Raw genomic sequence first — 18253 nt, 5'->3', positions numbered from 1 at the left:
TTCATTATGGAAGATTTCGATGCTGAGGGTGAGCAGGAAATCAAGGGAGGGTCTTTTCCAAGACTGCAGCTTCTGCCCTGGCCCTTATGTGGCTCCCCTGTGTGCAGCAATGATCCTGCCACACCACCACGCCCAGTGATGGCAGAGTGGTGCGGGAAAGTTACTGTTAATGGGGAAAGAAACAAAGTGGTTTTGTCAAAGAACCTGCAGCAGCTGATTGCCCAGTATCTCCATGAGAATTTCCTGGAGATCTCTGAGGCAGATTCCCGTGAAGTGAGGGAGTCGATCAACAACCTGGTCCGCCGCTCACACTAGGCATGTAGTGGTACACATCATACAGACACAAGCCTGCTTTCTGCAACCCTCCTGCCCCCCAAAACTCGCTTCAGCGAGTCCCAAAATCAAATCCACTCTCCAGGGGCCTCCTCTCCTGTTTGTTCTTCACCAAGATCCGACAGCTGTGACTGGCGAGCCTCCCCCGGGGTCGAAAAGAGCTCCTGGCTGCCTGCATCTCTGACCTCCAAGTCATCCTCTGCCTCTGGATCCCCCTCGCCCTCCACATCCTCATCCAAGATTTCTTCCTCCTGCCTTGGTCCACTCTCGACTGGCACGCGAGCCACCAAAGTATCCACAGTGGCCTTTGCAGTGGAGGTGGGTCACCACCAAGTATCGCATCCACCCCTTTGTAGAATTGGCACCTTGTAGGCGCAGCACTGGAATGGCGGTTTGCCTCTCATGCCTTGTGGTAGGCATTCTGCAGCTCCTTCACTTTGACCCTACACTTCAGCGTGTCCTGGTCATGACCCCTTTCTGTCACGCATCATGAAATCTGGCCATAGGTATCATAATTCCTATGGCTGGAGCACAGCAGGGACTGAATAGCCTCTTCTCCTCAAATGCTGATGAGGTCGAGCAACTCGGCATTGTTCCAAGTGGAGGATCGCCTGGTGCGTGGAGCAAGCATGGCCACCTGAAAAGATGCTCCGAGACCACTGCATGCATCACCGAGCAAACAGGAAGGGGACTTTCAAAATTCCAAAGGAATTTACTGGGTGGAAATGAGGGTTGGTCATGCGAAGGTGGGACAGAAGAGTTCAAACTGATGACTGAAGAGGCAAGAACAGGCACTGTGGGACACCTCCCAGAGGCCAGCTGCAGCACTGTAATCAACCAGGGTGTTTACACTGGACCACGTTGCTGTAGCCCCGGTGCAGAAAGCTGTACGCCTCTCATCGGGGTGGTCTTTTACAGCGCTGCAACTATGGTTGCAGTGTGTACACCTCAGAAGTTACAACGCAGAAAGCTGCTTTACTGCACAGAAACTTGCCAATGTAGACAAAGCCTCATACTTCTTTGGGTGGAAGACAGCAAAGGGGCTTCTCTGGGAAGTTCAGCCTCAAGAACAGAGCTTTTTCTTTCACTATAGATATTTCAAAGAGCTATAAAATCCAGATGCATGCTCAGTTTGTTTTTAAAATATTTGTGCCTTATCAGCATCAAGGGGTGAGTCAATGCAAATCTGGAGTTATTTGGTCAATGGATTCCTCAGATACAGCCCTCCCCCCAATAAGTAACTGATTTAAATATTCAATTTGTTCTCAAATCCATATGCACAGGGAGCTTTATCTTGAAAATTGTAACACAATGGGCGCTGGGGCAGACATTTTGGGATAAACTGGGAGTTATTTGGCCAAGGGGTTCCCAAAATGCAGTCCTAAGGCTCTGACTGTAACAATCCTGGGGTTCAATAAATAACAAACCAGTGAATGAGAAAGGAATAAAACTTTAATAAAACTAACTGGCGAGCTTCTGTAGTGAGCTACTGCATTGCACACAGTCATGTGCTGTTCCCAGCCCCCACCTCCAGGGCACATCTCCAAAGTCTTATGTTCATAATACAATCCCTTATGAGGGAGTGTCTATAAATTATAATCTTCTACAAACATATCTCTACATTTTCCCTCTTAAGGAAAAACAAAGTAACTTATATACATATACATAAACAGCTAACAACTATCTAATAACACATGCATTAAATTCTCAGCCCATGTAGTCATAGGTGCCGACTCCATGGGTGCTCTGGGGCTGGAGCACCCATGGGAAAACCCACCAGCAGCCAAGCTCCCCGCCTCACCCCCTGCCTCACCTCCTCCTCCGCCTCCTACCAGCACACCGGGTCTCCTCTCCTCCCTCCCTCCCAGCACTTGCTGCCACCAAACAGCTGTAGCAAGCTCTGGGAGGGACGGGGGAGGAGCGGGAACATAGCGTGCTCAGGGGAGGGAGCGGAGTTGGGGCAGGAACTTTGGGGATGGGATTGGACTGGGGGTGGGAGGGGGCAGGGCAGGGGTGGTGTTGGGGCAGGTCCAAAGGCAGAGGGGGGTTGAGCACCCACCAGCGCCAGAAGAAGTCGGTGCCTATGCATGTAGTATATTTCCATAAACCCAATATGTCAACTACCTAGAGAGGAGAGGTTACCAGCACATCTCTCTCAAGTGAGTCTTTATCACTCACTTTCCTCAAATACCTCTTCTCCAGGCTGGTTAGCAAGTCTCTATGAGTCTTTCAGGATGTTTAGTCTCCCCCTCTGATCTTCTCAGTAACAGCCTCTCATTAGCATCTGAGTTTTTCTCTTATTCCTTGACAGTTTCTCCTGTGTGCACTGATGATGAAGGATCAGTCAGATGGGAAATGCCAGAGTCCACCTCAACTGTCAATGTGTTGGAATTTTATGGGATTATTCATCAATCCCTTTGATTATGTCCAAATGTGTCCACTTGGTCTGTCTGGACTACATAGGACCTTGGATGCAGCTGTTCCTTAATGGTATCCTTTTGGCCCCAGGTATTACAGGTGTGATTCCTCAGGCACATTCTATTACCTGAGCTAGAGATGGGAGATCATAGGCCCTTTTGTCTAAACAATATTTCTGCTTCCACTTCTGATTTTCTTTCATCTTCCGTATGGTTTCATTATTATGAGATTTCAGCCAGGTATCACTAATTGGTAAATTAGATTTCATAGAATCATAGATTCATAGAATATCAGGGTTGGAAAGGACCTCAGGAGGTCATCTAGTCCAACCCCCTGCTCAAAGCAGGACCAATCCCCAATTTGATCCTTCTTTCCATTAACAGTTCAGCTGGAGAAAAGCCATTCTCCAGAGATGCACTTCAGTAAACCAATAAAGCATTATACAAATCACCCCCACTGTCAAAAGTCTTTTTCGTCAAGTTTTTTACTCTCCATATAGGGAGGCATGGATCAGCGTTTGTGTCATGTTCCCAGTCAGTACTCAGCCCAGGCCAGGGAAGCTAATGAACCAACCAATGGACCAAATTCAATAATGAATCTTGGTCACACGCCACTTGAGACACATTGCACATACACTAAGAAGAAGACTGTCCATATAGACCTTTCCGCAAGTCCATTTGATTGGGGGTAATTTGGATTTGATGTTTTGTGATAAAACCCCCAATCTATGGCAAATCATCTAAAATCTGCACTGAAAAATTGCAGCCCATTATCACTAAAGATTTCATCTGGAATTCCACATCTGGAGAAGATTCCCTTTGTGCCGGCTATCACTGACTTACTTCAATACTGTGCTGTGTGCAGATTTCTGGATACAGAGAATAATAATCTTTGACTATTAAAATAATCCTTTGATTGCCAGGAAAACAAGTCCTTGCCGACCTTCTCATAAGGACTTTGTGGAACTGGATGAAGTCTCAGCGGCTCTGCCTATTGGCATGGCTTGTATTTCAAGCATGAAAAGCAGTTTCCTACCACATTAGTAATGTTATGATTGATCCACGACCAATACAGCACCTCTTTTGCTCGTTGTTTGCACTTCACAATTCCTAAATGATGCTCTTTGATCTTCTGTAGCATTTCTTTTCAGAGGCTCATTGGAAATACAACCTTACTGTCCTTGAAAATCACCCCATCTATCACAGTAAGTTCATTTCTGCAGTTCCAATCATCTTTCATATTTGGACAGCAACTGCTTATTTCTCCAGGCCACCCTTTAATTATCACTTCTTTAAGGATTCCCAATGATTCATCTTTCTCCATTTCCTCTCTTATTTGTTGCAGTTTTCTGTTAGCTATGGAAATTGACTTTATAATCAGGTCTACATAGGCTTGCATATCTGTCTTTAAAGTCTTTTCTGGTTCCATGGGATACACTGCTCTGGAAAGTGCATCTGGAGTGAACATGAATTTACTGGGTGTGTAGGTCACAACGGTCACAACCAAATCATACTTTCACAGCTTTATCATGATTCTTTGAATCCTTAAGGAACAGACATTTAGCAGTTTGCTAAATAACACTATCAGGGGCTTGCATCCATTTCAACTTCCACTGTCTCTCCATAAATAGACTGATTAAATCTCTCACAGGCAAACAATATTCCTAAAAGCTCCTTTTCAATCCATGAGTATCTGGTTTCAGCCTGAGTCAGTGATTTGAATGCATATGCCACTGACTGCCAACAATCCTCATGCTTCTGTAAAATCACTGCACCTAACCCAGGCTGTGAAGCATCTTCAGAGATTTTTAATAGGCCTTCCTGGTACATAGAACTTCAACACTGGCTCTTGGTTCAGTTTCCAAGATAATTAATCATTCCCAGGAACCACTGGACATCTTTCTTTGACTTGGGACGTGCGTCATTTCAATGGCTGAAATCTTCCTTGGAAATTTCCAACCTTTGTTGGAAAGAATGTTGTCACCCCCCAAAAAAAAGATCAGTTCTGTAACTCCTAAAACACATTTCTCCCAATTTAGTTTCAAGTTTAGGGTTGCCAACCCTCCAGGATTGTTCTGGAGTCTCCAGGAATTAAAGATTAATCTTTAATTACAGATTATGTCATATGATGAAACCTCCAGGAATACTTTCAACCAAAATTGTCAACCCTATTCAAGTTTGCATCCAAGACTTCCCAAAGTCTATAATCATGCTCCTCTTTTGTTGAGCCTCAGATGATTATATAATATTATATTGAGGTGGCAACACCATTAGTATGATCAAAGATCACATGAATGGTTTTATGGTACACTTCTAGTGCTGAAGCTATGCCGAAGGGTAAGTGTAAGAATCTGTAACTCCCAAATAGGGTATTAAATGTGCATAGTTTTGAACTTTCTTCTGTTAATTTTAGCCTGAGGGTGTGTCCAATTTAGTGAAATATCAGAGCATTTGCAAACTGAGCCATATTCTCTTCTCTGGTTGGTAGTTTGACATGTTCTCTTTGTATAGCCTAGTTGAGTCTCTCTGATCTAAGCATGTGCATAGCTGGCCCTTACTTTTCTCCACAGTTCCTAGTGGGCTCACCCATTCTGTTGGCTCCTTATTTTTTTTATTACTTGCATTGCTTCCATCCTTGCCAGCTCAGTGCAAATGGCACCTTTCTACATGGATTGAAAACTGGAGGGACCCGCTTGTTTATCTGGATTGTATGTTCTCCCTGCAAGCAGCCCAATCCTTGAAACAGATCATGATATTCTTGAATGAGTGCTTCATAGCCAGGTTCAATATGATCTTGTAGTGAGAGCACCCATTTTACCAGACTGAGTTTCTCACATGCAGCCAGCTTCAGTGTCACCCCCTTTGGCTCTACAATGAACGGGAGCCTGTACATGGTCTTTTTATGGTTGATGCACCTCCCCTGTCACAGGTACACTTCTTACAGAATAACCAGTGACTTTAATTTTTGTTAGTCCCTGTTTTGGTCTTATTTCCAGTCTCTCATAATCTTGTTTTGATAGAATGTTAACCTGAGCTCCTGTGTCCAACTGCAGCAGAATAATTGTTCCATTCACAGCCACAAGCAGTATCCAGTCCCTCCCATCAGGTTTGCTAGACCCCAGGATGTCTATGAAAAACACCTCCGCCAGATTGCCTTTAACTGAATGCACTTGACATTTCTGCATTTGGGATCTACAGCATTTGGGAAAATGATTGTTCCCCACATTTCTGACAGAGTTTCCCAAAGGCAACACGCTGTTTGGGGCCATGCTATAATCCACAACTTCTGCATGATTGTCTGTACCCAGTCTTCCCCTAACAGTGGTTCCACTCTTTGATTTGACCTATTCTGGCTGTATTCTTTAGTATTTCGTACACAGATAACCTCTTCGGGTGAATTCAGCTTGTGCTTTCACAGTTTCTGCTGCCCTGCATATTTGAACTTTTTCTAAAGTTAAGTCTCCTTCATGGAGCAGTCTCTCTCTTAACACGTCTTTAATGCCACACATGAGTCTATCTCTGACCAGAGACTCTGTCAGCTCACCAAAGTCACAGGTTTTACTGAGTTTCCTTAATTCTTGCTCTATAGTCTCAAAGGTTTCATTCCTTTTTGGCATGCAGTATTCCTCAAATGTAGTCAGTATCTTACTTAACCTCACATTTTCACCTTCTTCAAACTTAAGTTGTTATAAATATGATCCAATGCTTCCTCCCCAACAACATAAAAAAGATTGATGATTTCACATTATCATTTTTCTCGTCTTCCCCTATGGCTGCTAAATACAATTCAAAACTCAGTCTGATTTTTTTCCAGTTTCCTGCAACATTGCCTGACAATTGCAGACTGGATGGAGGTTGAAACATCCATTTTTGGCTTTTCCTCCCTTAAGCTAGTCAAGCTACTATTGTGCTCACCAAATTCATGGAAAAGCCTTTGTGCCTGGTCCTCCCTTTGTCTCTGCTTTCAGTTGAAAATACAAGATTTAGTTTCAAAATGACTGACTGCAGTTTCCTTCTCATTCAGCATTTCTGACACCATGTAATGATCTTGGGATTCATTAAATAACAAAGCAGTGAATGAGAAAGGAATGCAACTTTAATACAACAAACTGGAGAGCCTCTCCGGTGAACTGCTGCACACAGCCGTGTGGTGTTCTCAACCCGTCTCCAGAGCACATCTCCAAATTCCTATGTTCATAATCTGTCCCTTATGAGGGAGCATCTCTAAATTATAATCTTCTGCAAACAAATCTCTACACTGACACTCATAAATATACATCATTGGACTGCCCCTTTGCTCAGCTACTGAATGTTACCAATGCCCAGGACATAATTTTACAATTATTGCAGTACTGTATAAAAGTTTTAGCACAGAGTTCACATTTCTACAAGCTATTGTTTCCTCTGAAACTCCTTTGTGAGGGCTTATCTACATGGAGAATTTTACTAACTGTAATGGAAAAATTACCCACACAGACAATTACTAAGAGACACGAACAGGTTAAATCTACACTGAAGGTGACGGTGCAGGTAGGTAGGTATATCCATGCCAGCTTTAACCTACCTAGCTCAGATAACAATACTAGTGTAGATGTAGTAGCAGGAGTTACCAACCAACTACATGCTCACATGACTAGCTTGTGCTACCACATCAACCCTGTTATTATTATTACCTCTGCTAGCTAGATTCAAGTTAGTGCTAGTATACCCATTCATGCTGCAATGACACCTTCCCTGCCAGCATAGCTATACTCAGAGAGAGGGGTGTTTGTGTGGCGGCTCAGGGGCCAAGCATTGCTCTTTGAACCCAAGGACCAGGAATTTGAATTGTTTCTTTAGGAGATGAGCCTGCCTTTGCTTTGTCTGTGGGGCCACAATGGGGCTTCTGTTGGAAGCGTGAGTGGTATGTGCACTTTTAAGGAAGTTCAACACCCCATAAGTGTACCCCAATGCCATCTACTCATCTGCCAGAGTCCTTCCCTGGGACAGTTTGATGGGCAGTACTGTGGCCAGGATTTGAAGCCTAGTATGCTGGTGTGGTGCCAGGCTTCCACTGGCAAACTGAAAATAGCATCGGAGAAGCCAGTGCAAGAGTCACAGCCAGGATAAATCACTTCTCTGCTTACAGAGGCTTGCTGAACTCTTGCTGGGCAGCATCAGGCATGACAGACCTGATCTGTGTCAGACCCTGGGAACAGGAATGTTTGGTGTCTCCATCAGGCACACAGCACTGAAATAGGGGTGGTGAACTGAGAACAGACATGCTTGGTGTATGGGATAGGCACTAAAGCCAATGGGAGGGGAATGAGAACACTCACTGAGATGAACAGAGCAGTTCACATATCTCGGAGCTATTATTTCAGGCTTCATTCATCACCAGCAGCTGTTTGTTCTCTTTCATCTGAGAACTTCTCATTGAGATGGATGGGCCACATCAAGCCTCTCTGAGCCTCCTGTGCTGCAAAGCCAATTTCTCATCCACTAGGTCCAGATCTGGAAGGGGGACTCTGCATCTCCACTCTCCTGCCCCTTCCTTTCTCCAGCTGGTTCATGCACTCCTCACTGACCCACTAACTTCCCTCCTCACCACACCCCCTTCAAGATTACCCAGGGCATGGAGGGGCCAGAAGAAGTGGGACCTAGCATCTGACTGAAGTGAGGTGATCACAGGTGTACAACAGGTGCTGGGTAGAGTTTGTGGTGCTGATTTGAGGTCATTTGACCAAGGGTTGTCTGACACACAGCCTCCACATAATATTTCATTTAGTTTTCAAAATGCTCTAACATCAATGGTTCATAGTGAAACTATCTTGACTATTGCTATGAAACAAAAGGGGCAGAGGTCTGTGCTGTGCCACAAATGCAAGAACATTGGGTCAAGGAGTTCCTCAGGTACAGGCTCTCTCTGCCCCCAATAAGAAACTGATTTCAATATTCAAATTTCTCTAAAGTCTATATGCAGAGGGAGATTGTCTTGAGGTATTCTGCACCAGAGGCTGGGGCACAGGGCCGCCCAGAGGATTCCGGGGGCCTGGGGCCATCAGCGGCAAACGGCTCCGGTGGACCTCCCGCAGGTGTGCTGCGGAGGGTCTGCTGGTCCTGCGGCTCCGGTGGAGCATCTGCAGGCATGCCTGCGGGAGGTCCACCCAAGCCGCGGGACCAGCGGACCCTCCGCAGCCATGCCTGCGGGAAGTCCACCGGAGCCATGGGACTGGCAAGTGGCAGAGGGCCCCCTGCGCTATGAAATGTCTAGAGCCGGCCCTGTTCGGCGGCGAGGGGCCCTTCCGTTCTGGGACCTGCTGCTGAAGTGCCCCGAAGACCTGCAGCGGGGGCTCCCAGCCGGCGAATTACCACCGAAGCGGTGGTAATTCGGTGGCGGGGGGCCCCTGCCGCGGGTCTTTGGGGCACTTCGGCGCCGGGTCCCTGAACGGAAGGGCCCCCCGCCGCCGAATTACCGCCGAAGACCGGGTTGCACTTCGGCGGCAGGTCCCGCTTCGGCGGTAATGCGATGGCGGGGGGTCCTTCCACCCCAGAGGGGAAGGACTCCCCCGCCAGCGAAGACCGGGAACGGAAGAAGCTCCGGGGCCCAGCCCCGCGAGAGTTTTCTGGGGCCCTCGAGCGAGTGAAGGACCCTGCTCCAGGGGCCCCAAAAAACTCTCGTGGGGGCCCTTGCGGAGCCCGGGGCCTGGGGCAAATTGCCCCTCTTGCCCCACCCTCTGGGCGGCCTTGCTGGGGCAGACTTTGGGAGAAGAAGGAGAAGAACACCCATTGAGATGAAATGCTCAGGGAGATTAGAGAGACAATACAAATAAAAAATTCAATAATAATGGGGGATTTCAACTATCTCCATATTGACTAGGTATGTGTCACCTAAAGATTGGATACTGAGATAAAGTTTCTTAACACCTTAAATGACTGCTTCTTGGAGCAGCTAGTCTCACAAGAGGAGAGGGAATTCTTGATTTAGTCCTAAGTGAAGCACAGGATCAGGTCCAAGATTCATAGATTCATAGACTCTAGGACTGGAAGGGACCTCGAGAGGTCATCGAGTCCAGCCCCTGCCCTCATGGCAGGACCAAATACTGTCTAGACCATCCCTGATAGACATTTATCTAACCTATTCTTAAATATCTCCAGAGATGGAGATTCCACAACCTTCCTAGGCAATTTATTCTAGTGTTTAACTACCCTGACAGTTAGGAACTTTTTCCTAATGTCTAACCTAAATCTCCCTTGCTGCAGTTTAAGCCCATTGCTTCTTGTTCTATCATTGGAGGCTAAGGTGAACAAGTTTTCTCCCTCCTCCCGATGACACCCTTTTAGATACCTGAAAACTGCTATCATGTCCCCTCTCAGTCTTCTCTTTTCCAAACTAAATAAACCCAATTCTTTCAGCCTTCCTTCATAGGTCATGTTCTCAAGACCTTTCATCATTCTTGTTGCTCTTCTCTGGGCCCTCTCCATTTTATTCACATCTTTCTTGAAATGCGGTGCCCAGAACTGGACACAATACTCCAGTTGAGGCCTAACCAGTGCAGAGTAGAGCGGAAGAATGACTTCTCGTGTCTTGTTTACAGCACACCTGTTAATGCATCCCAGAATCACGTTTGCTTTTTTTGCAATAGTATCACACAGTTGACTCATATTTAGCTTGTGGTCCACTATGACCCCTAGATCTCTTTCTGCCATACTCCTTCCTAGACAGTCTCTTCCCATTCTGTATGTGTGAAACTGATTGTTCCTTCCTAAGTGGAGCACTTTGCATTTGTCTTTATTGAACTTCATCCGGTTTACCTCAGACCATTTCTCCAATTTGTCCAGATCATTTTGAATTTTGATCCTGTCCTCCAAAGCAGTTGCAATCCCTCCCAGTTTGGTATCATCTGCAAACTTAATAAGCGTACTTTCTATGCCAACATCTAAGTCGTTGATGAAGATATTAAACAGAGCTGGTCCCAAAACAGACCCCTGCGGAACCCCACTTGTTATACCTTTCCAGCAGGATTGGGAGCCATTAATAACTACTCTCTGAGTACGGTTATCCAGCCATTTATGCACCACGTTATAGCAGCCCCATCTAAATTGTATTTGCCTAGTTTATTGATAAGGATATCATGCGAGACCGTATCAAATGCCTTACTAAAGTCTAGGTATACCAAATCCCTTTTCCCTTATCCACGAGACTCGTTATCCTATCAAAGAAAGCTATCAGATTGGTTTGACATGATTTGTTCTTTACAAATCCATGCTGGCTATTCCCTATCACCTTACCACCTTCCAAGTGTTTGCAGATGATTTCTTTAATTACTTGCTCCATTATCTTCCCTGGCACAGAAGTTAAATTAGCTGGTCTGTAGTTTCCTGGGTTGTTTTTATTTCCCTTTTTATAGATGGGCACTATATTTGCCCTTTTCCAGTCTTCTGGAATTTCTCCCATCTCCCATGACTTTCCAAAGATAATAGCTAAAGGCTCAGATATCTCCTTTATTAACTCCTTGAGTATTCTAGGATGCATTTAATCAGGCCCTGGTGACTTGCAGGCATCTAACTTTTCTAAGTGATTTTTAACTTGCTCTTTTTTTATTTTATCTTCTAAACTTATCCTCTTCCCATAAGCATTCACTATGTTAGACATTCCTTCAGACTTCTCAGTGAAGACCGAAACAAAGAAGTCATTAAGCATCTCTGCTATTTCCAAGTTTCCTGTTACTGTTTCTCCCTCCTCACTGAGCAGTGGTCCTACCCTGTCCTTGGTCTTCCTCTTGCTTCTAATATATTGATAAAAATCTTCTTGTTTCCCTTTATTCCCATAGCTAGTTTGAGCTCATTTTGTGCCTTTGCCTTTCTAATCTTGCCCCTGCATTCCTGTGTTATTTGCCTATATTCATCCTTTGTAATCTGATCTAGTTTCCATTTTTTATATGACTCCTTTTTATTTTGTAGGTCATGCAAGATCTCGTGGTTAAGCCAAGGTGGTCTTTTGCCACATTTTCTATCTTTCCTACCCATCGGAATAGCTTGCTTTTGGGCCCTTAATAGTATCTCTTTGAAAAACTGCCAACTCTCCTCAGTTGTTTTTCCCCTCAGTCTTGATTCCCATGGGATCTTACCTATAAACTCTCTGAGCTTACCAAAATCCGCCTTCCTGAAATCCATTGTCTCTATTTTGCTGTACTCCCTTCTACCCTTCCTTAGAATTGCAAATTCTATGATTTCATGATCACTTTCACCCAAGCTTCCTTCTACTTTCAAATTCTCAACGAGTTCCTCCCTATTTGTTAAAATCAAGTCTAGAACAGCTTCCCCCCTAGTAGCTTTTTCAACCTTCTGGAATAAAAAGTTGTCTGCAATGAAGTCCAGGAACTTATTGGATAGTCTGTGCCCCGCAGTGTTATTTTCCCAACATATATCTGGATAGTTGAAGTCCCCCATCACCACCAAATCTTGGGCTTTGGATGATTTTGTTAATTGTTTAAAAAAAGCCTAATCCACCTCTTCCACCTGGTTAGGTGGCCTGTAGTAGACTCCTAGCACGACATCATCCTTGTTTTTTACCCCTTTTATCCTAACCCAGAGACTCTCAACACTTCCATCTCCTATGTCCATCTCCACCTCAGTCCAAGTGTGTACATTTTTAATATATAAGGCAACACCTCCTCCCTTTTTCCCCTGTCTATCCTTCCTGAGCAAACAATACCCATCCGCACCAACATTCCAATCATGTGTATTATCCCACCAAGTTTCAGTGATGCCAACAATGTCATAGTTGTATTTATTTGTTAGCACTTCCAGTTCTTCCTGCTTATTACCCATACTTCTCGCATTTGTATATAGGCATCTAAGATACTGGTTTGATCTTGCCTCCCAGTTTTGCCCTGACCCTCCTTTCTCTCTGCCATTATAGCCCATACTCCATCTTGTTTCTGACCCATCTCCCAGGTCTTCATGTTCCCCAGATACCTGTGGACTTTGTTCACCTGTCCCCGTCGAACCTAATTTAAAGCCCTCCTCACTAGGTTAGCCAGTCTGTGTGCAAATAGGGTCTTTCCCCTCCTCGAAAGGTGAACGCCATCTCTGCCTAGCAGTCCTTTCTCGAATAGCATCCCGGGGTAGAGGAAGCAAAAACCCTCCTGGCGACACCATCTTCGCAGCCAGGCATTCACCTCCATGATGCATCTGTCTCTGCCCTCATTGTAGACCAGGTTGTTACAAACCTCATTGTAGACCAGGTTCTAATGTCCCAGGTCTAGAGCTGCATATGCCACAGGGAAACCTCCTCTCACAGTTAATAACATACAGGGCCAGTTACCTCTTAAGTTTGACCCATCCACTTGTTCCTTTTTGGATCCAGCTCTTCTCCCCTCCTCCACGCCAAGCTGTATTATCAGTGCAAGAGGTTCCCTTTGGCTCTTCGCTGGTGCACAATAATTCGGCATTTCTAGCACTAGCAAATTATAGGCTCTGACGGATGAAGCCAGGATCCAAAATGTAGAACACTGCACAGGGCATGAAGGCCTCAGTCTAGTATCCTCTCCCCTTGGGGACTGTTCTCTTTTGCTGAGGAAAGTCGGACACTCACTTGTGAGCCTGTGGTGACTTCAAGCATATCTGATCCAGAGATCTGCAGGCAGGGTCCTGTCCCTCACAAGCCCCAAGCACATGGATCCAAGCTCCCCATCAGTCCATTAGAGACACCGAAATTCCTTGCTCAAACTCTCAGTGAATACTGCTGTTATTGGTCAAATCATCGTTCCTAGTCTTTGACCACCACGGCTTTCCTCCCTGCAGCTGAGACAAGCTGATGACAGGATTGTCCCGCAGTCTCCAGGAATCTTTAATTACAGATTATGTCATGTGATGAAACCTCCAGGAATACATCCAGCCACAACTGGCAGCTCTAGTTGGTGACCATTTTCCTGGTGAAGAGGCCACAGCTGCCATAATGTTTAAAATGGAAAAACACATTTCCCACCATTCCCTCGCCTCCCCTCCATTGCAATCCAGTCCAAGACTCACCTTGTCCTTAAAGAACACAGAAAACTGCATCCTGATAACACCCAGGCAGGTATATCAGTCTTGGGATCCCTCCTCCCAAAAGGAGCATAATCACCCACATCCTATTAATTTGGTCACCCTGTCTCTTGTGCCCTGCCTCCTGATCGCCTCCCCCCAGTTACATATGGTCATTTAGTATGTAACCTCTTTGGGGCAGTGACCATTATTTTCTGTGTTTGTACAGCTCCCAGCTCAATGGATGTCAAACTGACTGGCCTGTAGGTGCTACCACACTACAAATCTAACCATCGTCAGCAGCAGCAGCAACAGACCCTTCCTGTCTGGCTTGCTAGGTGTTTAGAACCTGATTTGTTGCAGTATGAAGAGAAAAGCTTGGGTCATGTTTTATGAGAGCACCAAAAATCTTGCCATTTTGGGTAATGCAGCTTGGGTTTGTTGCCAGAACTGATGGTTCTGAACGGAGCCGATGGAATTCTTGTACACAAGTCACTACACTAATTTGGTCTTCTTTTCAGCCATAAATGGTTCAGGACCCAACTCAGATCCTGTGGTTCTTCCTGCTCACTGGACTGTATTTGGCTGTGAATTTGTGGCATTGGTGTGGTGGGGATGTGATTGGTTACCCTAGTCACATGGCAATGAGGCATGTCCTGGTTTGTGTGTGAATCCCCTTGTTCTCTGGTGAAGACATGGAGCAGACACTCCCCAAACATTCTGCAATCCCCCAACCCCATCTGCACAGACAGTGATCAAAGGAATGAACTAAGGAGGGCATGTGTGGGTGGGTGGGTGGCTGGGGGTGGGGGGATATGCCTTCTCCAAGCATCAGCAGGACAGGGAGGCTGCTCTGAAGACTGCTGGTGCCTGCATGAGGGGCCCGGCCAGGTGATCCACATGCTCCTTCCTTCCACTCTGGAAGCTGGACACTGCGATGAGGCAGAGGCATGTCCTCCCTCAAATGGGCTCCCCACATTCTGCTCTTTCCCACTGGGGGCTGGACCCTCTACAGCTGTGGGGCAGAGGGCAGGATAACAGAATATCTCCTCCTCCTCGCAGAGGCCTGGCTGCATATTGTGGCACAGGTGGTCGCCAAAGGAAACTTAGGGGCAGGAAGTTTTTGAGACGTGCCCTGACACGGCTGGGAGTACCCTGGCCAATGACCTCTACTGCACTTGGCTGGTCCAGTTCCACCGAGTGCCACTGATTTCAGTCACAGCAGGTCAGAGTCTGACAGGGAATCCCCCAGCACCAGGCCTAGCACCACCCTAGTTCCACTCACCATTTGAGGTTGAAATTTATAACTGATAAGAAGGGATTTTGGTTTCCACAGGATGAAAAATGGAAGCATCAAAAGCCCCTGATTGCAGTTCCTGCATCCTAACTGCACAACATTAGAAACGTAATAAAATGCAAGAGCTCTGGGTGGAGATTAATGGTGTGAAAGGCCTCGGGGGTTGCTCCTCTCACAGAAGGTATATGGAGCCTCAGCCCATATAGAGCCCACAGCCACTAAGAAGTTATTTACCCTCAGGGCCAGTGTGGACTTGTCACAAGTGCTCGTCAGCTTCTCTGGAACCAGATTTTTTATGCTTCCTTTTTCCTGTTTTGATTTTGGAGCAAAGATGCCAAACAAGGTGAAAGCTACACATGATCTTCAGCCCTGGCTGGAGGTTCTCTGCTGCACTATGCATGCAGGAAGCACACATGTGCACATGGACACGCACACACACACAAACACACACAGAGTCATGGCAGCAGTCTTCCCACTAATGCTGACAGTAACATAATAGAGCTTTGCTCTTATACAAAGGAGTCTGCAGAACTGTAAAAAGATGGATATGTTTACAGTCTGGGGAAACTGAGGCCTGGAACAGTCACATGACTTGTCTAAACTCAGCAGCAGAGTCAGCAATAGACCTGAGATGTCCCTGTCCCCCTGCTCTAACCACTTCACCACTGCCTGCCTTGGCAGTTTGCTATGCTCGTAAACAACAACTCCCCCTCTCAGCTAATCTGGTTCTGTGGGGGCAGATAACATCACTGGAGTTCTTCCAGTGTCCTTTGGAAGCCCCTCCCCCTTTGGACTTTGGCAGAGACACACACGAAGGAGGTGCAAACTTCCTCAATCGCTCCGCTTGTTTACTAGCCTTTGGGCCAATAGTGTGCCTCCTGCGCTGGCCACTTCCTGCTCTGCTCCCCGCTGCGCTAGGGTTGTTTTTCATGAAGGGGGAGGTGGCAGCGAGGGGAGTCTCTTCAGGCAGGAATTTGTCTCCATGGACTTTGGCTCAGCTGCTTTCCCTCTGTCCCCTTGTTTACTCCCTTTGCAAAGGGAGGGTTCCCCAGTGCACAGCCTTTCCGAATGAGCCCAGCTGCGCTTTCTTCATTCGCCCCCAAGAAATACTCCAGCAAGTTCGCACCTGATTTCACTGAGCAACTCGCTCCCTGGACGGGCAGAAATAGAGGGGAGCGGGGAGGGCACAGCCAGGCTGTGCAATGTGATGGGGCCTGCTCCAGTCAGGGGGATGTTCACCACTGACCTCAGCAGGGCCAGGTCTGGACTCATACTTCCTGGCAGCCCCTATCTGCTTCACAGAGGAAACCATTCAGCTACAGAGTGACAGAAATAACAATGAGGGAGAGAGAGGCACAGGGCTGGGGGAAGGACTGAGGGGATCAGACATGTTATGGACAGCTGAAAAGCTGAGGCCTCAATAAACCCCTTTAGTTTGGCCTTTGATTTACACCAGTGTCTTTTGTGCACCTTTTCTGACTCTGGGAGCCAGTTACAGGCCTGAGATGAAGCAGGATTCAATTTAAAGAAAATCCATGAGCTGAAATACCAGCAGGAGTCCAGGACATGTGGCATAAATGAGACATTAAAAATGTTTGTGACCAGTGTGAACACAAGCACTGATGAACCCGAATGCAATGACCAGGCCCTCCTGGAGCCAGGGAGCAGGAGCTGCAGGGACAGCTCTGGCCAGATCCCTGTAAGGAGCAGACAGCTTCTGTGGCAGAGGCGAGGAGGGCTCAAGGGGGAAGGACGGGGGCAACAAGGAGCTGGGGCAAGTCAATGGAGTGTTTTATAAGCATAGGAGGCACTTGATGCATGGGGAAACTGTGGGCATGTCTGAGGAGCAGGCACCATGCCTGCCCTTAGCTGTCTCCTGAGAAAGTGGGGAGCTGAGAATGGTGCTGTTACCATAGCAGGGGCCATGAGAGAGAGGCAGGCAAGCTCCCAGGGTGTCTCAGCCCCAGGCTGGCCTGCTCCTCTGGATGCACCAGGGAGGCAGGACTGAGAGCTGCAATGTCCAGGGTCAGCTGCAGGTTTTTTGCCGCCCCAAGGAAAAAAAAAAAAAGAAAAAGCCGGAGTGCTGCCCCTTGAGAAGTGCCATCCCCAAGAGCCAGAATGCTGCTCCTTGAGAAGGGCTGCTTGCTGGTGCCTAGAGCTGGCCCTGGCAGTGTCTAGGTGTGAAGTGGCTCCAGAATCGATCTCAGCTGCTGACACTTTGTCACTGGCCAATGGCCATTCCCAGGCTTGTGTAAATATTGCAGGGGGGAACAATCAGCAGCCAAACTGTGAACAGTTCTCAGGGGAGGACCCGCAGCACCTTGGCCTCTTTGCAGACCTGCCTGATGCACACAGGCTGCACCAGTTTTACTGCAACTCGTTTTACATCCGTTTCCTTGAACTGGTACAAACCCCTGTGTGAACTCCGGATGGGCTTATGAGCTAAATGGATAAAGACTGTTTGTAAAGTGGTGGCAGTGCCTCCATCTCAGGGTTTGGACTGATTAAATTAAGTACATTTAAATACCAGTGTTAGTTAAACCCAGCAAGTTCTGTGTAAAGAAGGTTTTAGCGCTGCAGTGTAGACACTCCTTATGCCAACAGGAGTTCTCCCATCAGCGCAGGTAATCTGCCTCCCCTAGAGAGGAAGCTAGGTGGATGGGAAAATTCTCCCATCGCCCTAGCGCTGTCCATAGGTGCCAACTTCGTGAAAAACTGCACCCACCAGCTGCTCCCTGCCCTGCGCCCCTGCCCCAGCTCACCTCCACCTCTGCCTTCTCCCCTGATCGCGCCGCTGCATCCTACTTCTTCCCCTCCCCTCCCAGTGCTTGCACTGCGAAACAACTGTTTTGTGTGGCAAGCGCTGCGAGAGAGTTGGGAGGAAGAGGAACGCGGTGCGCTCGGGGAAGAGGCGGGGCCAGGGCAGGGATTTGGGGAGGGGTCCAATAGGGGCAGGGAGGAGGTGGAGTCAAGGTGGGGCCGGGGGGCGCAAACACCCACCGATGTCAAGGAAAGTTGGTGCCTGTGGCGCTGTCTATACTGGGGGTGAGGTTGGTTTAACTGTGTCGCTCGGGTGTGGACTTTTTACATCCCACCCTGAGCAACATAGCCAGCTAGACCTAACCTTTTAGTGTAGACCAGGCCGTAGACATTGACACACCAGCTGTATCCTGCCACAGCCCCAGCACTCTAAGGC

Source organism: Gopherus evgoodei, chromosome 20, assembly GCF_007399415.2.
Source record: "Gopherus evgoodei ecotype Sinaloan lineage chromosome 20, rGopEvg1_v1.p, whole genome shotgun sequence".
Lineage (NCBI taxonomy): Eukaryota > Metazoa > Chordata > Testudines > Testudinidae > Gopherus > Gopherus evgoodei.
The sequence above is the reverse complement of the archived record's forward strand: the minus strand, read 5'-3'. Positions refer to the sequence as shown.